The sequence below is a fragment of the Lepisosteus oculatus genome, unplaced genomic scaffold, assembly GCF_040954835.1.
Source record: "Lepisosteus oculatus isolate fLepOcu1 unplaced genomic scaffold, fLepOcu1.hap2 HAP2_SCAFFOLD_53, whole genome shotgun sequence".
Lineage (NCBI taxonomy): Eukaryota > Metazoa > Chordata > Actinopteri > Semionotiformes > Lepisosteidae > Lepisosteus > Lepisosteus oculatus.
In genome coordinates this window covers 1,051,928-1,074,427 of record NW_027168075.1, presented here as the reverse complement: position 1 = coordinate 1,074,427, position 22,500 = coordinate 1,051,928, and the positions used below count along the sequence as shown (strand labels likewise).

The window sequence follows — 22,500 nt, the reverse complement described above, 5'->3', positions numbered from 1 at the left end:
AACGTTAAAAAGTTGAGAGCAATATTTCCATTGGATTAAACGAGATGTATTCACAAGCCTGCTCCTTTACAATGTCACAGGGCCACATCAGATTACAGGAAGTTTTGCTGCCTCGTTCTGAATCGCAGAACATGGTAATTCTTTAACCTTGAAATGTAGTCTATTTTGTGATGTAAATTGGAGGTTTTACAAGTTATTGTGTGTTCCCCTTTAGATGGCTTCTGGGAAAACTGGCCTCAACACTGTATTGGATAAGGCACTTAGAAAACAGATTCATGCGTGGACCACAGCAATGTCCCTTTACTGAGAGCCAGCAATCAACGGATGTGTCTGATCGTGAATGGTTTTCCCTGTTGTTTGTTGTATTACTCGGTGTTGCATTTTAAGCTGTGCATGAGGCAGGACCCGGAGGCTGCTGCTTCTGCTGGGATTGAGGAAGAGCTGAGCGCCATGTAAGGCAAAGACACTGCGTTCCACTTTATCAGGTGCCTGGAGTGTAAGAGCTGCAGATAATATTGAGTCACATTAATCCCAACATATTTCAAATATTATGAAAATTAAATAAATTAAATCAAATAACTTTAATTAAAAAAATCAATCACACTTTACCTTGCTTTTTCAGTTGTTTTAAAGGAAAATTGATGCAGAGAATGTGTGAATACTACTTTTTGATGGTTCCAAGGCCAATGTGACCTTTTCTATTGCCTGCTAATTGTACGTTCCAGGTTGAACAATTATTTTTAGGAGGTCAAGGTGTATGAATGATAAGAACAGCTTGAAATTTATTTTCACGGTCGACACACATTTTCGCAAGGGAAAAAACTGAAATAACCACAGTTACGCAAACACCAGTCCACCAAAAAAAAATCATTTAATTAAAACAAGGTAACATTTTTTTTTATCATCATACGGATGAACTGTGCTAAATGTATTTCTAAAAAGAAAAAGCAGGACGTGAGTCGTGAGCCAAGATCATGACTCTTTTGCTGTTCTTCACATCAGTTTTCATCTGCGAGGAGGAGGAGGAGGGCGGCTCCTGATGTGCTGACACTTGGGGATGTGCCTCTGTGCCGGCCTGGGGGCAAAGCGCCGGCCGCAGTGAGGGCAGGGCACGTAGTCGGGGTTTGGATTCGCGGGGGGCTGGGGCAGGTTCACAACCTTCCCTCCTTGCGTGATCACCTGCTGCACCTCCCTGGCCTATTTGATGCTCCGAATTAAATCCTCGTGCTTCTGCCTCCAGTTGTTCTTTCTCAGCTGGGAACAGGAAATGAAACCAATGAAACAGCTTCCAGAAAAAGTCCAGACTAGCACTGCGTACACAGTCTGGTCGCAAACCATTCACAAGGCAAGAAAATATCAATACAGTAATAACTTAGCTTTCTGGGCCTACCTTTCATGTCATTGGGTAGGGAGTACCGCTGAGCAATTTCCATATGAGAATAGCCAGAGTGGAAACCCTCAGCTGGTGCCCTGTGAACTGTGTCACAGGAAGTTTGCTGTAGAGAGGTTGGAGGAACACAGCAAGATCTGCAAGAAGCTTCAGAATTCAAAGAGGAAGGTTTTTGACTCTTTCAAGCACAGGGCCAAGGGAACAGAACTGGAGACATACATCCATAAGAAGAAGGTTAAACCGCCAATCGTGGTAAGGGCTATCCTTAAACTCTTTCCAAGCCTCCCTTGTTTTCTCCTAGAGTCAGACTCAGCTTATAAATCAATGTAAACAATAAATAAGTGTTTTATGAAGTACTCTTCTGAAAAACTGCCGCAAAGGCACATTTGCCAGACAGAATAAATGGATCTTTGTGACTTCTGAATTCTCAGAAGACTAGTGATGTTATGTGAATCTTAGGAAATGGTCATTTTTCAATCGAGTCTATGTTTCTCAGAATTTGAGACAGAGAGGTCAATCTCTGCAATCCGAGCTGAGGGCATTTCTTGGAATGGAAAGGTAAGAGCTACTTGTTCTTTGATATTCTCTTAAGACTCTTCGCCAGATTTAACGATGAAAAATGTAAATAATAATAACAAACATTATTTTATATAGTGCCTTGAAAGGTGGCTTCTTTACAGAATGACAAAACCAACTACAATAAATAATACACAAGATATGCATGATGACAATACACAGTTAGAGGAGACAGTAGATGGTCATTGTCAGTGTATTCTGAAGGTAGTTTTCCAATTTTTTGGAATGGGGTAAAAGAGGCCACCTCTACTAGAATCTTTGTCCTAACCAAAAATGTAACAAAGTATAATAATAATATTAAAAATAATAATAATAAACTTTATCTATAGAGCACCTTTCATACAAATAGTGCTTTGGTGCTTTAAAAACCAAGCGTAAAAATAAAATATTAAAATTGAGAGATATACTTTCAGTTGTAAAGGAAAATACAGCAATACAGTAAAGCAACATACATGTCAATTAAATAAATAAAAATTAGGAAAGTTGTAATAAAATAAGAACAATTAAAGAGAACTAAAAAAAGAAACAGAAATAGAAAGAACAAAGAACCACTTTAACTAAAAGCAACATTTTCAAATGTTTTTTAAAACAATGTACCGAGCTTGACTGCCTAATAAAAAGTGGAAGTGAGTTTCATAATTTGGAAGCATAAAAACAAAAAGCAGCCTCTCCACTCTTTCTGCATTTCACATGTGGTATTTGCAGTAGGCCAGTATGTGCAGATCTCAGGTCACGTATAGGAACATAGGAAGACAGACATTCAGTAAGGTACAGACGTGCTAGGTCGCTTAAAGCTTTAAAAACAAGTAAAAGAACTTTCAAATTTATCCTAGATAATACAGGTGACCAGTGAAGTTTTTTCAAAACAGGAATGATATTCTCTTTCTTGTATTTGTTAGGATCTGTGCTACTGCATTTCGAACAAGTAGTAAGGGATTTATTGTTTTCTTGGGAAGCCCACAAAACAGAGCATTATAATCATATCCACATCAATGTGAGCAATGGAGAAGTCAAATTAACGTGTCTAAATATCATCTAGTTCTATCCCAGGGAAGAGGGCTGTTGCCTACACAGACGACAAGACACAAAACGCTCAACTGTGCAAAACACGCATAAGGACATCAGTCAGGAGGAACAAGGTAAAGTGTTTTTTCTTCTTCACCATGGTCATGTAGTTTCACTCCAAGCACTGTCATATGAAATAACTGTGGAAACGACCTCCCCAACATTTTGGGTTGTTGCATTTTGCTTCAATGAATTTTAACCTTTTCTTTTAGACATTAAGAGGAAGGACACATTCACCCTTGGTAGAGATTCAGTTGTTCTATGAGATGTCAAGGTGAGAATTAACCACTTCAGGGATAAGTCAATCCACATAACTGAAAAAGGGGCAATGAACAGGATATGGGGATTTTGCTAGTTATAAAGTACAATAATCATCATTACATGATCTAAGACTACTGAAGTATAAGCTGTGTCCCTGACTGATTAATTAGCAAATTCATCCTTGTAGAGTGCAGCTACTATCTATTCAGTGGCATTTCCTTAAAACAATTGTATTCCCACATTCTGAATATGGAGTGAGATCATGTAGAGAATGTTGGACTTGTAATAACTAATTGAAGGATAATAATAATCAACGAAAGTGCTTAAAAGTATCAACGAATGCCTTCAAAGTACTTGACACGTACTTTGCTTTCAAAAGTGAAACATAATTAATGCTTACGTAAGATTTCTCTTGACTTCTCAGGAGTATACTAACTCCAAGGACAAGTAACATCACAAACCATTATTTAAGTGCTGATGTTGGAGCTGCAATACTACTACCAAGACAAAAAATGATACAGGTAACACTGCTTTCAGATTTCTAAGAATTGCTAAAATAGTATGTTTACAGAGCATTCAGAGTTGAGAATATGACAAGTTCCTACCATCTCAAACACTGCCAATCTAGAACAAAAAGAAAGCACTTGAACGCCTGCAGTAATCGAACACAAACCAGAACATATCAGTGCATGACAAGGAAATGTAGTCACAAAATGATTCTACCCTTTCAAGTCCCAAAAAGGACCGAGGAACTTACCGGAGGCGATACCTGGATTTCAAACAGAGTACAATGTAGCCACTGTAGGGCAGAAGATCACAGAGAGCTCTTCTCAGATTGCTCAGAGTCAGCCCCAGCACCCTGTCCTGACTGAAGCAGACAAAGTGGTCAAACAGGTAGGTAGAAATGAGTATGGAACAGAGAGTATGGTTATTCTTGCATTGTTTTGTTCGTCTGTCAAAGAAAAGAGTGCTTCTGACTTTTGTCAATGTTCATCTTTATTTTAGGAGAAGAACAAACGGTGGTATCACACTTTGCTCAAGTGTATGATACCATGTGTGTACAGCAGACATCACCAAAGGAACAGGAGACACCTGAGTAGAGAACAAGAATATGAAAAGACTGATGAAAAAAAGCACCAGGAGAAATCCATTGAATATGCACAATCTCGTCCAGTATTTCAATGAAAAGTTTCAGTGTTGTTTTTAGTGTCGTCGTATTGCATACATTTAAAACAATGTGTCTTGTTTAATGAACAATTTGATTTACTTTAGTCAAAAGTGTTGTTTACTGTAGTCCTAGCATGGATGCAATTGTTAGAAAAAACGTGAATGAAAAACTGAATGTTTCATACAATATGGATTTGTGTTAACCCACACACCTAAGTGAAATGTTTGATTACGTTTACAAGACATAACACATAGTTCAGTTGAGTGTGAAAGGGAACAACAGAGAAAGTCACAAACAAAACATTTGTGAAGGACTTGATGAATGTTTTTTCTTTAGAAATGACAAAAAATAAAGAATTTTTCAACAAGATATCTTTCTATAGCGAGTTTCATTTGAGATAGTCTTTTCTTAGAAGTGCAAGAGTGGTATTCCCTACAACTTAGTCCCCAATTTGATCATTCTCAGAAATTAGGAGACGGAAACCACACCTACTGTAATATTAGACCTTGTAACAAGGCAACTAGGTTTCAATGGCTTAAAAGGTGCAGAAAGAGGCTCATGTAATGACCTCCAGTGTCCCACAGGTTTCCCAAATCATTTCTTAGAGTATGGAAAAAGAGGAAATAAAGTGTCTACAGAAAGCGTATACCCCCTTGAACTTTGTTCAGTTTGTTGCGCCAGTGCCAGAGTTTCATGCAATTAAATGAGGACCTCTTTCTCACACCACATATGTTATACTTTCAAAGGGAAAAAAGGAAATATTACAATTGTATACATTTTCACCCACATGTTAATATTTGGTAGAAGCCCTTTTCACAGCAATTTCAGCTGTGAGTCTGTTGGTAATGGGCTCCACCACCTCTGAACCAACAAGATTTGATAATATTTGAGAATTTCAGAAGTCTGTCTGGTTTAGCTGAAGAATCAGCTAAGGTAAGTTTCAGGAAGAGCATCTGATTTCTTTCAATAAAGCAGAACAGAGAAAAAACACACAATACAAAATCATGAGAATTTGTATCCATATGACACTTTGACTCGAATACTTTTATCAGACCTACACAGAGTATATACTGTACACACTTTTTCAGCCCAGGTTTATACATTTGATACATTTGGATCTGCCATTTGTAGGTGGTTTTGTGTCTTAGCTCAACACTGTGAAACCTGTAGTTACAAACATGGAGGATGAAGACATGAAGACATATATTGTACCTCTGACCGGCCTACCTTCCAAGAGGTGAAAGATGAAACTTTTCCTTTATCGTCAACTCAGTGAATGTCTTTAAACTTTCGAAAACTGTAACAAAGAATAAGTTAAAAAACTTATTTTCATTGGACCCACAGAAAAGTCAAAGTTGTCCATAGAAATGCCCGTCTAAATCAGAAATCTACAGCACAAAGGCAGTGGCCTTTCGGGACATAAAAATGAAATCAGACTTTACTCAGACGAATTGCCCTTGGTCACGGACATCTTGCTATCAGTCACTACAAAGATGTTTTCTCTCGTGCCATGGCTCGCCTGACTTGCTTCTTCTGCTGGATGGCTTCTGGTCGCTGGTCAGGATCGACAGCCAGCATGTCCTGGAGCAGTGTCCTTAGCTCCGTGCTTATGGCTCTATTTACTTTCAGGGGGATGTGGAACTGCAGCCAGGGGTTCTCATCCAGGGCCTCTCCAACAGGCCCTGACAGACATATGCTCCTGTATCGGAAACACACTTTAGTTCAATTCTAAAATATTTCTCATAGGACTGAAGGAACCTTTGCCTGTTAAGAGTTAACAATTAGGTCCTCAAGAACTGTTTTACGGTTTTCTACACTCCTGGCTGGCCAAGGTCTCTTTAAGGTCTCTTAAGTGGAGGTGTAACTCATGTATCCTACATGTGATTTAGCAACATGAAAGGGAATAGCTTCTTATCGGATTATGGTCTTGGTTAACTGCCTGAGGCTGACCTAAGTGCCTAACTTTCTGACTTTCTTTATACCTTATATGTTAAGAAGCTTCTTCTGACCAATCAGAAATGTATGCTTTATGTATGAACATTTTGCTCATCAAAATGAGTGAGAGACAAGGTTAACAGAAATTAGCCACGGCAGTAAATGACAGCATATTTTTGGGTTCTTAAATGGTCTCTACCTGGCACACCTGCAGTGCAAACTGACACACACTGTTTAGAGAAACAGCTACTCTATTACTAATATTAATGAAACATTTCTTATTCTATGGAACAAAAACAAACAGTAAAACTAAAACACAGATCTCTTAGCTTCCTATTTCATGAACCAGATGACTGAATGACCAAGCCTAACTAGTAGCCAGAACCCCAGTTAACCCTCCGTAACACAAACTTTAACCACACGACAGGAACTCTTTCAAGCTGAGTGAAAATCATAAATGGATCCATAACTTTACATCAATTTACTATGTTGTGCCAATACCTGCATTTACATTTAGAACGAATGATGTCATAGAACCAGCATCACACCAGTTCCAGGTGTCTCCAAGGAGACAACAGAACTTCAGTTGTGTTTGCTAAAATACACACTTTGAAACATACTGTAACACTTAGTTAACATGTCTGGTTTAGTTGAAGAATCGGCTAAGGTAAGTTTCAGGGTTTAATGGTGGGATGGCACCTGTGCTTTTTTCCCCCAACCGCTAGAATATGATTCGCACCAAACCCAAAAGAAATACTGCACAGTTCAGGAACTTCATCAACCTAGCAACTGTAAAATAAGCTTACAAACAACTGAATTGAAATGCCAAAAAGTTCAGAGAAAGGCACAAACTATGTTTACTTGGGGTTTACAAACTTAAAGCTAACTAAAACTGTAATGATAAACAATCATGCTGCCAATGGACAGAGAAATATCATGTTTTTTGAATAATGTATTATTTGTTACATAGGAACCCAGTATAAGGGAATCCCTTGCGATCCTGTCTGCAGAGATAAAGGTAAGTATTGTTTTCTCTTTAGCTCTGTCACTCCAAGAAATATAATGAACATAAATATATTTGCCAATCTTTTCATAGTAATCCAAACAACTCTGCGTGTATCTGACATTTGTAATATTTATCTACCGCAGTATAACTCTTCTGGCAAGGCGATTGGTATTGTACCTTGAAAGAAAACTGATTGGACATGTCATGTACTCTATGGTTTCTATTGATGTCAAGTGGCAAATGTTGACTGGTGATGTTATGTGAATCTTAGGAAATGGTCATTTTTCAATCGAGTCTATGTTTCTCAGAATTTGAGACAGAGAGGTCAATCTCTGCAATCCGAGCTGAGGGCATTTCTTGGAATGGAAAGGTAAGAGCAACGTGTTCTTTGATATTCTCTTAAGACTCTTCGCCAGATTTAACGATGAAAAATGTAAATAATAATAACAAACATTATTTTATATAGTGCCTTGAAAGGTGGCTTCTTTACAGAATGACAAAACCAACTACAATAAATAATACACAAGATATGCATGATGACAATACACAGTTAGAGGAGACAGTAGATGGTCATTTGTCAGTGTATTCTGAAGGTAGTTTTCCAATTTTTTGGAACGGGGTAAAAGAGGCCACCTCTACTAGAATCTTTGTCCTAACCAAAAATGTAACAAAGTATAATAATAATATTAAAAATAATAATAATAAACTTTATCTATAGAGCACCTTTCATACAAATAGTGCTTTGGTGCTTTAAAAACCAAGCGTAAACATAAAATATTAAAATTGAGAGATATACTTTCAGTTATAAAGGAAAATACAGCAATACAGTAAAGCAACATACATGTCAATTAAATAAATAAAAATTAGGAAAGTCGTAATAAAATAAGAACAATTAAAGAGAACTAAAAAAAGAAACAGAAATAGAAAGAACAAAGAACCACTTTAACTAAAAGCAACATTTTCAAATGTTTTTTAAAACAATGTACCGAGCTTGACTGCCTAATAAAAAGTGGAAGTGAGTTTCATAATTTAGAAGCATAAAAACAAAAAGCAGCCTCTCCACTCTTTCTGCATTTCACATGTGGTATTTGCAGTAGGCCAGTATGTGCAGATCTCAGGTCACGTATAGGAACATATGAAGACAGACATTCAGTAAGGTACAGACGTGCTAGGTCGCTTAAAGCTTTAAAAACAAGTAAAAGAACTTTCAAATTTATCCTCGATAATACAGGTGACCAGTAAAGTTTTTTCAAAACAGGAATGATATTCTCTTTCTTGTATTTGTTAGGATCTGTGCTACTGCATTTCGAACAAGTAGTAAGGGATTTATTGTTTTCTTGGGAAGCCCACAAAACAGAGCATTATAATCATATCCACATCAATGTGAGCAATGGAGAAGTCAAATTAACGTGTCTAAATATCATCTAGTTCTATCCCAGGGAAGAGGGCTGTTGCCTACAAAGACGACAAGACACAAAACGCTCAACTGTGCAAAACACGCATAAGGACATCAGTCAGGAGGAACAAGGTAAAGTGTTTTTTCTTCTTCACCATGGTCATGTAGTTTCACTCCAAGCACTGTCATATGAAATAACTGTGGAAACGACCTCCCCAACATTTTGGGTTGTTGCATTTTGCTTCAATGAATTTTAACCTTTTCTTTTAGACATTAAGAGGAAGGACACATTCACCCTTGGTAGAGATTCAGTTGTTCTATGAGATGTCAAGGTGAGAATTAACCACTTCAGGGATAAGTCAATCCACATAACTGAAAAAGGGGCAATGAACAGGATATGGGGATTTTGCTAGTTATAAAGTACAATAATCATCATTACATGATCTAAGACTACTGAAGTATAAGCTGTGTCCCTGACTGATTAATTAGCAAATTCATCTTTGTAGAGTGCAGCTACTATCTATTCAGTGGCATTTCCTTAAAACAATTGTATTCCCACATTCTGAATATGGAGTGAGATCATGTAGAGAATGTTGGACTTGTAATAACTAATTGAAGGATAATAATAATCAACGAAAGTGCTTAAAAGTATCAACAAATGCCTTCAAAGTACTTGACACGTACTTTGCTTTCAAAAGGGAAACATAATTAATGCTTACGTAAGATTTCTCTTGACTTCTCAGGAGTATACTAACTCCAAGGACAAGTAACATCACAAACCATTATTTAAGTGCTGATGTTGGAGCTGCAATACTACTACCAAGACAAAAAATGATACAGGTAACACTGCTTTCAGATTTCTAAGAATTGCTAAAATAGTATGTTTACAGAGCATTCAGAGTCTCATAGAGAAAATAAGTTGAGAATATGACAAGTTCCTACCATCTCAAACACTGCCAATCTAGAACAAAAAGAAAGTACTTGAACGCCTACAGTAATGGAACACAAACCAGAACATATCAGTGCATGACAATGAAATGTAGTCACAAAATGATTCTACCCTTTCAAGTCCCAAAAAGGACCGAGGAACTTACCGGAGGCGATACCTGGATTTCAAACAGAGTACAATGTAGCCACTGTAGGGGAGAAGATCACAGAGAGCTCTTCTCAGATTGCTCAGAGTCAGCCCCAGCACCCTGTCCTGACTGAAGCAGACAAAGTGGTCAAACAGGCAGGTAGAAATGAGTAAGGAACAGAGAGTATGGTTATTCTTGCATTGTTTTGTTCGTCTGTCAAAGAAAAGAGTGCTTCTGACTTTTGTCAATGTTCATCTTTATTTTAGGAGAAGAACAAACGGTGGTATCACACTTTGCTCAAGTGTATGATACCATGTGTGTACAGCAGACATCACCAAAGGAACAGGAGACACCTGAGTAGAGAACAAGAATATGAAAAGACTGATGAAAAAAAGCACCAGGAGAAATCCATTGAATATGCACAATCTCGTACAGTATTTCAATGAAAAGTTCCAGTGTTGTTTTTAGTGTCGTCGTATTGCATACATTTAAAACAATGTGTCTTGTTTAATGAACAATTTCATTTACTTTAGTAAAAAGTGTTTTTTACTGTAGTCCTAGCATGGATGCAATTGTTAGAAAAAAACGTGAATGAAAAACTGAATGTTTCATACAATATGGGTTTGTGTTAACCTACACACCTAAGTGAAATGTTTGATTACGTTTACAAGACATTACACATAGTTCAGTTGAGTGTGAAAGGGAACAACAGAGAAAGTCACAAACAAAACATTTGTGAAGGACTTGATGATTGTTTTTTCTTTAGAAATTACAAAAAAATAAAGAATTTTTCAACAAGATGTCTTTCTATAGCGAGTTTCATTTGAGATAGTCTTTTCTTAGAAGTGCAAGAGTGGTATTCCCTACAACTTATTCCCCAATTTGATCATTCTCAGAAATTAGGAGACGGAAACCACACCTACTGTAATATTAGACCTTGTAACAAGGCAACTACGTTTCAATGGCTTAAAAGGTGCAGAAAGAGGCTCATGTATAATGACCTCCAGTGTCCCACAGGTTTCCCAAATCATTTCTTAGAGTATGGAAAAAGAGGAAATAAAGTGTCTACAGAAAGCGTATACCCCCTTGAACTTTGTTCAGTTTGTTGCGCCAGTGCCAGAGTTTCATGCAATTAAATGAGGACCTCTTTCTCACACCACATATGTTATACTTTCAAAGGGAAAAAAGGAAATATTACATTTTCACCCACATGTTAATATTTGGTAGAAGCCCTTTTCACAGCAATTTCAGCTGTGAGTCTGTTGGTAATGGGCTCCACCACCTCTGCACCAACAAGATTTGATAATATTTGAGAATTTCAGAAGTCTGTCTGGTTTAGCTGAAGAATCAGCTAAGGTAAGTTTCAGGAAGAGCATCTGATTTCTGTCAATAAAGCAGAACAGAGAAAAAACACACAATACAAAATCATAAGAATTTGTATCCATATGACACTTTGACTCGAATACTTTTATCAGACCTACACAGAGTATATACTGTACACACTTTTTCAGCCCAGGTTTATACATTTGGATCTGCCATTTGTAGGTGTTTTTGTGTCTTAGCTCAACACTGTGAAACCTGTAGTTACAAACATGGAGGATGAAGACATGAAGACATATATTGTACCTCTGACCGGCCTACCTTCCAAGAGGTGAAAGATGAAACTTTTCCTTTATCGTCAACTCAGTGAATGTCTTTAAACTTTCGAAAAATGTAACAAAGAATAAGTTAAAAAACTTATTTTCATTGGACCCACAGAAAAGTCAAAGTTGTCCATAGAAATGCCCGTCTAAATCAGAAATCTACAGCACAAAGGCAGTGGCCTTTCGGGACATAAAAATGAAATCAGACTTTACTCAGACGAATTGCCCTTGGTCACGGACATCTTGCTATCAGTCACTACAAAGATGTTTTCTCTCGTGCCATGGCTTGCCTGACTTGCTTCTTCTGCTGGATGGCTTCTGGTCGCTGGTCAGGATCGACAGCCAGCATGTCCTGGAGCAGTGTCCTTAGCTCAGTGCTTATGGCTCTATTTACTTTCAGGGGGATGTGGAACTGCAGCCAGGGGTTCTCATCCAGGGCCTCTCCAACAGGCCCTGACAGACATATGCTCCTGTATCGGAAACACACTTTAGTTCAATTCTAAAATATTTCTCATAGGACTGAAGGAACCTTTGCCTGTTAAGAGTTAACAATTAGGTCCTCAAGAACTGTTTTACGGTTTTCTACACTCCTGGCTGGCCAAGGTCTCTTTAAGGTCTCTTAAGTGGAGGTGTAACTCATGTATCCTACATGTGATTTAGCAACATGAAAGGGAATAGCTTCTTATCGGATTATGGTCTTGGTTAACTGCCTAAGGCTGACCTAAGTGCCTAACTTTCTGACTTTCTTTATACCTTATATGTTAAGAAGCTTCTTCTGACCAATCAGAAATGTATGCTTTATGTATGAACATTTTGCTCATCAAAGTGAGTGAGAGACAAGGTTAACAGAAATTAGCCACAGCAGTAAATGACAGCATATTTTTGGGTTCTTATATTGGTCTCTACCTGGCACACCTGCAGTGCAAACTGACACACACTGTTTAGAGAAACAGCTACTCTATTACTAATATTAATGAAACATTTCTTATTCTATGGAACAAAAACAAACAGTAAAACTAAAACACAGATCTCTTAGCTTCCTATTTCATGAACCAGATGACTGAATGACCAAGCCTAACTAGTAGCCAAAACCCCAGTTAACCCTCCGTAACACAAAGTTTAACCACACGACAGGAACTCTTTCAAACTGAGTGAAAATCATAAATGGATCCATAACTTTACATCAATTTACTATGTTGTGCCAATACCTGCATTTACATTTAGAACGAATGATGTCATAGAACCAGCATCACACCAGTTCCAGGTGTCTCCAAGGAGACAACAGAACTTCAGTTGTGTTTGCTAAAATACACACTTTGAAACATACTGTAACACTTAGTTAACATGTCTGGTTTAGTTGAAGAATCGGCTAAGGTAAGTTTCAGGGTTTAATGGTGGGATGGCACCTGTGCTTTTTTCCCCCAACCGCTAGAATATGATTCGCACCAAACCCAAAAGAAATACTGCACAGTTCAGGAACTTCATCAACCTAGCAACTGTAAAATAAGCTTACAAACAACTGAATTGAAATGCCAAAAAGTTCAGAGAAAGGCACAAACTATGTTTACTTGGGGTTTACAAAATTAAAGCTAACTAAAACTGTAATGATAAACAATCATGCTGCCAATGGACAGAGAAAGTTTTTTGAATAATGTATTATTTGTTATATAGGAACCCAGTATAAGGGAATCCCTTGCGATCCTGTCTGCAGAGATAAAGGTAAGTATTTTTTTCTCTTTAGCTCTGTCACTCCAAGAAATATAATGAACATAAATATATTTGCCAATCTTTTCATAGTAATCCAAACAACTCTGCGTGCATCTGACATTTGTAATATTTATCTACCGCAGTATAACTCTTCTGGCAAGGCGATTGGTATTGTACCTTGAAAGAAAACTGATTGGAAATGTCATGTACTCTATGGTTTCTATTGATGTCAAGTGGCAAATGTTGACTGGTGATGTTATGTGAATCTTAGGAAATGGTCATTTTTCAATCGAGTCTATGTTTCTCAGAATTTGAGACAGAGAGGTCAATCTCTGCAATCCGAGCTGAGGGCATTTCTTGGAATGGAAAGGTAAGAGCAACGTGTTCTTTGATATTCTCTTAAGACTCTTCGCCAGATTTTACGATGAAAAATGTAAATAATAATAACAAACATTATTTTATATAGTGCCTTGAAAGGTGGCTTCTTTACAGAATGACAAAACCAACTACAATAAATAATACACAAGATATGCATGATGACAATACACAGTTAGAGGAGACAGTAGATGGTCATTGTCAGTGTATTCTGAAGGTAGTTTTCCAATTTTTTGGAACGGGGTAAAAGAGGCCACCTCTACTAGAATCTTTGTCCTAACCAAAAATGTAACAAAGTATAATAATAATATTAAAAATAATAATGATAAACTTTATCTATAGAGCACCTTTCATACAAATAGTGCTTGGGTGCTTTAAAAACCAAGCGTAAAAATAAAATATTAAAATTGAGAGATATACTTTCAGTTGTAAAGGAAAATACAGCAATACAGTAAAGCAACATACATGTCAATTAAATAAATAAAAATTAGGAAAGTCGTAATAAAATAAGAACAATTAAAGAGAACTAAAAAAAGAAACAGAAATAGAAAGAACAAAGAACCACTTTAACTAAAAGCAACATTTTCAAATGTTTTTTAAAACAATGTACCGAGCTTGACTGCCTAATAAAAAGTGGAAGTGAGTTTCATAATTTGGAAGCATAAAAACAAAAAGCAGCCTCTCCACTCTTTCTGCATTTCACATGTGGTATTTGCAGTAGGCCAGTATGTGCAGATCTCAGGTCACGTATAGGAACATATGAAGACAGACATTCAGTAAGGTACAGACGTGCTAGGTCGCTTAAAGCTTTAAAAACAAGTAAAAGAACTTTCAAATTTATCCTAGATAATACAGGTGACCAGTGAAGTTTTTTCAAAACAGGAATGATATTCTCTTTCTTGTATTTGTTAGGATCTGTGCTACTGCATTTCGAACAAGTAGTAAGGGATTTATTGTTTTCTTGGGAAGCCCACAAAACAGAGCATTATAATCATATCCACATCAATGTGAGCAATGGAGAAGTCAAATTAACATGTCTAAATATCATCTAGTTCTATCCCAGGGAAGAGGGCTGTTGCCTACAAAGACGACAAGACACAAAACGCTCAACTGTGCAAAACACGCATAAGGACATCAGTCAGGAGGAACAAGGTAAAGTGTTTTTACTTCTTCACCATGGTCATGTAGTTTCACTCCAAGCACTGTCATATGAAATAACTGTGGAAACGACCTCCCCAACATTTTGGGTTGTTGCATTTTGCTTCAATGAATTTTAACCTTTTCTTTTAGACATTAAGAGGAAGGACACATTCACCCTTGGTAGAGATTCAGTTGTTCTATGAGATGTCAAGGTGAGAATTAACCACTTCAGGGATAAGTCAATCCACATAACTGAAAAAGGGGCAATGAACAGGATATGGGGATTTTGCTAGTTATAAAGTACAATAATCATCATTACATGATCTAAGACTACTGAAGTATAAGCTGTGTCCCTGACTGATTAATTAGCAAATTCATCTTTGTAGAGTGCAGCTACTATCTATTCAGTGGCATTTCCTTAAAACAATTGTATTCCCACATTCTGAATATGGAGTGAGATCATGTAGAGAATGTTGGACTTGTAATAACTAATTGAAGGATAATAATAATCAACGAAAGTGCTTAAAAGTATCAACAAATGCCTTCAAAGTACTTGACACGTACTTTGCTTTCAAAAGGGAAACATAATTAATGCTTACGTAAGATTTCTCTTGACTTCTCAGGAGTATACTAACTCCAAGGACAAGTAACATCACAAACCATTATTTAAGTGCTGATGTTGGAGCTGCAATACTACTACCAAGACAAAAAATGATACAGGTAACACTGCTTTCAGATTTCTAAGAATTGCTAAAATAGTATGTTTACAGAGCATTCAGAGTCTCATAGAGAAAATAAGTTGAGAATATGACAAGTTCCTACCATCTCAAACACTGCCAATCTAGAACAAAAAGAAAGTACTTGAACGCCTACAGTAATGGAACACAAACCAGAACATATCAGTGCATGACAATGAAATGTAGTCACAAAATGATTCTACCCTTTCAAGTCCCAAAAAGGACCGAGGAACTTACCGGAGGCGATACCTGGATTTCAAACAGAGTACAATGTAGCCACTGTAGGGGAGAAGATCACAGAGAGCTCTTCTCAGATTGTTCAGAGTCAGCCCCAAAACCCTGTCCTGACTGAAGCAGACAAAGTGGTCAAACAGGTAGGTAGAAATGAGTAAGGAACAGAGAGTATGGTTATTCTTGCATTGTTTTGTTCGTCTGTCAAAGAAAAGAGTGCTTCTGACCTTTGTCAATGTTCATCTTTATTTTAGGAGAAGAACAAACGGTGGTATCACACTTTGCTCAAGTGTATGATACCATGTGTGTACAGCAGACATCACCAAAGGAACAGGAGACACCTGAGTAGAGAACAAGAATATGAAAAGACTGATGAAAAAAAGCACCAGGAGAAATCCATTGAATATGCACAATCTCGTACAATATTTCAATGAAAAGTTTCAGTGTTGTTTTTAGTGTCGTCGTATTGTATACATTTAAAACAATGTGTCTTGTTTAATGAACAATTTGATTTACTTTAGTAAAAAGTGTTGTTTACTGTAGTCCTAGCATGGATGCAATTGTTACAAAAAACGTGAATGAAAATGTTTTTTCTTTAGAAATGACAAAAAATAAAGAATTTTTCAACAAGATGTCTTTCTATAGCGAGTTTCATTTGAGATAGTCTTTTCTTAGAAGTGCAAGAGTGGTATTCCCTACAACTTATTCCCCAATTTGATCATTCTCAGAAATTAGGAGACGGAAACCACACCTACTGTAATATTAGACCTTGTAACAAGGCAACTAGGTTTCAATGGCTTAAAAGGTGCAGAAAGAGGCTCATGTATAATGACCTCCAGTGTCCCACAGGTTTCCCAAATCATTTCTTAGAGTATGGAAAAAGAGGAAATAAAGTGTCTACAGAAAGCGTTTACCCCCTTGAACATTGTTCAGTTTGTTGCGCCAGTGCCAGAGTTTCATGCAATTAAATGAGGACCTCTTTCTCACACCACATATGTTATACTTTCAATGGGAAAAAAGGAAATATTACAATTGTATACATTTTAAAGCCATGTGTTCATATTTGGTAGAAGCCCTAACAACACCTAAAAAACACCTAACAACGGGTGCAGGACCGAATTAGGGCAGTACCTACTATTGATAAACATACAGAAAACAATATTAAAGTACTGGCTTTAATATTAGCCAGACACAGCTGGATGAGCTCTACCAGCCAGGACAGGAGGCTCTACTGTACACAGAGAGGGGTGGGAGGGGGGAACAAGCTGCCCAGCCGTGTGGAATGCTACAGAACCCTAAACAGACAAAACATACTACTGATTGGAAATAACATACAAAACATACTTGGATCAAGGCACAGTCTCTTTCAAGACAACGATCCGAAACACACAGCAGCAAGGGCGAGGCTTATAGCAGAACGAGTGAACTGGGTGAAAACTCCAGCCGAATCTCCAGATTTAAATCCAATAGAGATGGTATGGCATTAGCTGAAAGACTATGTTTGGAAAACTCCTAAACCCAGCACAAAGCAAGAACTGATACTGATACAATGTCTGTTGATACTGACACTGTATGTGTAGGGCTGTTTCACCACTCCTCCTTTTTTGTTGCATACAGCAGTACTTCTTATGGTAGTACTTAAGTACAGTACAGTAGGTACTTACATTAGTACTTCTCGCGTTAAGAAAGTTAGGTTTTAGCATAAACTATTAGTAATAAATCATATTAAACTTAGCAATGTAATAAATTATGCTAATATTAAATTCGATTCTGTCCGGGAATATAGGGGGAAGGAAAAATGCCAGTGGTCTTTTCACTGATGAACTTGTGCTTGATGAACACCACTGCGTCACATCACACAGCTGCGAGTGCACCTCACTGTGCCCGGCCACCACTGCATCACACAGCTGCCAGCGCACCTCACCATACCAGGCCACCACTGCGTCACACAGCTGCAAGCACACCTCACCGTGCCAGGCCACCACGGCGTCACAACACACAGCTGCCAGTGCACCTCACCGTTCCAGGCCACCAATGCGTCACCCAGCTACCAGCAAAACTCACCCTGCCCGGCCACAACTACATCACACCACACAGCTACCAGCGAACCTCACCCTACCCGGCCACCACTGCGTCACACAGCTGCCAGCACACCTCACCGTACCAGAAAACCACTGCGTCACACAGCTGCCAGCACACCTCACCGTGCCAGACAACCACTGTGTTACACCACACAGCTGCAAGCGTACTTCACCGTGCCAGGCCTCCACAGCGTCACACAGCTAACAGCACACCTCACCGTGCCCGGCCACCACTGCGTCACAAACCTGCCAGCGCACCTCACCGTGCCCGGCCACCACTGCGTCACACCACACAGATCCCAGTGCACCTCACCATGCTAGGCCACCACTGCGTCACACAGCTGCCAGCGCACCTCACTGTGCCAGGCCTTCACTCCATCACTCAGCTGCCAGCAAACCTCACAGTGCCAGGCCAGCACTGCGTTATACCACACACCTGCCATCACACCTCACTGTGACAGGCCACCACTGCGTCACACAGCTGAAAGCGCACCTCACCGTGCCAAGCCACCACTGCGTCACACAGATGCCAGCACACCTCACCGTACCAGGCCACCACTACGTCACACAGCTATCAGCGCACCTCACTGTGCTAGACCAACACTGCATCACACAGCTGCCAGTGCACCTCAGCATGCCAGGCCACCACTATGTCATACCACAGCTGCCAGCGCACCTCACCGTGCCAGGCCAGCACTGCGTTATACCACACACCTGCCAGCGCACCTCACTGTGCCAGGCCACCAGTGCGTCACACAGCTGCCAGCACACCTCACCAAACCAGGCCACTACTGCATCACACAGCTGCCAGCGCATCTCACCGTGCCAGGCCACCATTGGGTCACACCACACAGTTGCCAGTGCAACTCACTGTGCCCGGCCACCACAACTTCACACAGCTGCCAGCGCACTTCACCGTCCCAGACCACCACTGCGTCACACCACACAGTTGCCAGTGCAACTCACTGTGCCCGGCCACCACAACTTCACACAGCTGCCAGCACACCTCACTGTGCCAGGGCACCACTGCGTCACACAGCTCAAAGTGCACCTCACTGTGCCAGGCCAACACTGTGTCACACAGCGGCCAGCACACCTCACTGTACCAGGCCACCACTGCGTCACACAGCTGCCAGCGCAGCTCACCGTACCAAGCCACCACTGCGTCACACACCTGCCAGCGCACCTCACTTTGCCCGGCCATGACTGCGTCATACACTTCCCAGCGCACCTCACCGTGCCAGCCCAACACTGCGTCACACAGCTGCCAGCGTACCTCAACGTGCCAGGCCAGCACTACGTCACACAGCTGACAGCGCATCTCACCGTACCGGGCCACCATTGCGTCACACCACACAGCTGCAAGCGCATCTCACCATGGCAGCCCACCACTGCGTCAAACCACACAGCTGCCAGCGCACCTCACCGTGCCAGCCCACCACTGCGTCACATTACACAACTGCCAGCGCACCTCACCGTGCAAGGCCACCACTGTGTCATACCACACAATTGCCAATGCACCTCACTGTGCCAAGCGACCACTGTGTCACACAGCTTCAAGCGCACCTCACAGTGCCAGGCCACCACTGCGTCATATATCACACATCTGCCAGTGCACTTCACTGTGCCAGGCCACCACTGCATCACACATCAGACAGCGCACTTCACCGTGCCAGGCCACCACTGCATCACACCACACAGCTGCCAGTGGACCTCACTGTACCCGGCCACCACTGCATCACACAGCTGCCAGCGCATCTCACCGTGCCCGGCCACCACTGCGTCACACCACACAGATCCCAGCGCACCTCACCGTGCTAGGCCACCACTGCGTCACACAACTCCCAGCCCACTTTACTGAGCCAGGCCACCACTGCGTCATACCACACACCTGCCAGCGCACCTCACTGTGCCAGGCCACCACTGTGTCACACCACACAGATCCCAGCGCACCTCACCGTGCTGGGCCACCACTGCGTCACACAGCTGCCAGCGCACCTCACCGTTTCAGGCCACCACTGCATCATACAGCTGCCAGCACACCTCACCGTGCCAGGCCACCAGTGCGTCACACAACTCCCAGCGCACTTTACTGAGCCAGGCCACCACTGCGTCATACCACACACCTGCCAGCGCACCTCACCGTACAAGGCCACCACTGCGTCACACAGCTGCCAGCGCACCTCATCGAGCCAGGCCACCACTACGTCACAACACACAGCTGCTAGTGCACCTCACCATGCCAGGCCTCCGCTCCATCACACAGCTGCCAGCGCACCTCACCGTGCCAAGCCACCACTGCGCCACACCACACAGCTGGCAGCACACTTCACCGTGCCAGGCCACCACTGCGTCACACACCTGCCAGCGCACCTCACCGTGCCAGGCCACCACTGCGTCATACCATCAGCTGCCAGCGCACCACACCGTGCCCGGCAACAGCTGCGTCACACAGCTGCCAGCGCACCTCACCGTGCCAGGTCACCACTGTGTCACACCACACAGCTGCCAGTGCACCTCACTGTGCCAGGCCACCACTGCGTCACACAGCTGCCAGCGCACCTCACCGTGCCAGGTCACCACTGTGTCACACCACACAGCTGCCAGTGCACCTCATTGTGCCAGGCCACCACTCCATCACACCACACAGCTGCAAGCGCACCTCACGGTTCCAGGCCACCACTGCGTCACATAGCTGCCAGCACACCTCACCGTACCACGTGTAATGTTGCCATAGCCAAAATGTAAATGTAGTGGCTCTCTGAAGGCACCAGTTCTGTAGGGTTTGGGCATTTACTGGGACAATTATTAATTGTAACAGTAAATCACAAAATTGATTCTTTTGATGGCTTTAGAATCCAACCATGTGACATAACTCAAACAACGCACACACACAGGTACTAATACACGAGGATACATTTGTTAATACATAAAATATGCATATAAACTAACAGATCTTATCGAGAGGTTTATCAGAATACAAAAGGTATATATTCAGTCAGTTACAAAGTGTTACACATCAAGAGGAAATACGGTCAGTATATCATTCATTTAGACCGTTTCGTAAATGAACTTGGTTATAACTTCTACATTAGATACTCAAAACAAGTACATAAGTCTTAGGAATTAATTTGATATCAACTGGTTGGGATAACTATTGAATTCTAGAGCTGTAATGCAGTGAAGGTGAATACTCATCCAATCTCTGGGGATTCAGAACTCCTGCGGGCTCAAAAAAACAAGCAGGCTTGTTGCAGGCTTGTTGCTCTCCAATCCGAGCTGTCTGGCTAGGTGCCAGGCTGTGCTGTGCGGCTTGCGACGGTGCGCTGCTGATGCTCACTGACCGGCTAGTTAGTGTTGGCTTTAACTAGCAAAGTTTGTGCACAGGAGAAAAGATGACTGTGGGTCCCAGCAAGTCAGGAAGAGGACCGGTTCGTTCCTGATGAAGAGCTAGTTCTGAATAGTGATTCAGCTGTCCACAGTTCTGACCTGTTCACGAGGCCTGCTGCTGGTGCTAACCTCGGGTGGATCCTCTGGTTACTCTCTGACAACCTCCTCTCTAGACTCTTAGAACAAAGGAAAGTTCTGGCACTCGGACACACTGGCCGTTCCGTGGTTGTCCAGGCTGAGTCTCAGGATGGTCAGGAGGTGCTCTGCGAGAATGTCCTACCCTTGGGAGCCTTCTGCTCCTGGGCCGTCCTGCCCTGGAATTCTCCTTTGAATTCCCTTTAGAATTGTCCACAGAATTCTCCTGAATCTCTTCTGAATCTTACAAGCTCTCTGTGTTGCCTGTTTTTACCTGGAGGAACTTCAGCTCGTTGATTGGCTGAAAGTTCCATGGGCATCCCACGTCCCGCGTGGGTTACTCGGCCCTACCAGTCCCTGATTGGTTGATCAAGGTGAGATATGAGTCACTTACTCCTGACACTTAGGAATGCAGTCCAGATGTCCATCTGGCACTCCCTAGACAGATAGGCGCCAATGGATGATCATTGATCATGATAGACAGGCTTAGCTAAGTGCATCGCCCTTTGGGAGCTGTCCTACGAAACCTTATCAAAGGAACCTTAAATCAGCCTGCATGAATAGTTTCTCCGTGGCTGCACCACAGAGATGAAGAGTGAAATGGGGCCTCATTTGGGAAAGCTCAGAACACTTAATTCTGCCTTATTATTAAGCCTTGCCGCTACACATGCCACCACTGCTTCATACAGCTGCCAGCGCACCTCACCGTGCCAGACCACCACTACGTCACAACACACAGCTGCTAGTGCACCTCACTGTGCCAGGCCACCACTGCATCACACAGCTGCCAGCGCACCTCACCGTGCCCGGCCACCATTGCGTCACACAATTCCCAGCGCACCTCACCGTGCTAGGCCACCACTGCGTCACACCACACAGTTGCCAGTGCAACTCACTGTGCCCGGCCACCACTGCATCACACAGCTGCCAGCGCATCTCACCGTGCCAAGCTTCCACTGCGCCACACCACACAGCTGGCAGCACACTTCACTGTGCCAGGCCACCACTGCCTCACACACCTGCCAGCACACCTCACCTTACCAGGCCACCACTGCCTCACACACCTGCCAGCACACCTCACCTTACCAGGCCACCACTGCCTCACACACCTGCCAGCACACCTCACCTTACCAGGCCACCACTACGTCAAACCACACAGCTGCCAGTGGACCTCACTGTGCCAGGCCA

General features: G+C 41.6%; 1 protein-coding gene across 1 annotated transcript in view; it reads right to left on the bottom strand.

Moving 5' to 3' along the window:
• Positions 1-1,022: 1,022 nt before the first annotated feature.
• The window catches only part of LOC138231309 (zinc finger C2HC domain-containing protein 1C-like), a 153,087-nt gene continuing 131,609 nt past the window's right edge, over positions 1,023-22,500 (bottom strand). Inside the window, exon 2 of the transcript XR_011186599.1 lies at positions 1,023-1,254. The gene's annotated coding sequence lies outside the window, so the exon portion shown is untranslated. The remainder of the gene's footprint in view (positions 1,255-22,500) is intronic.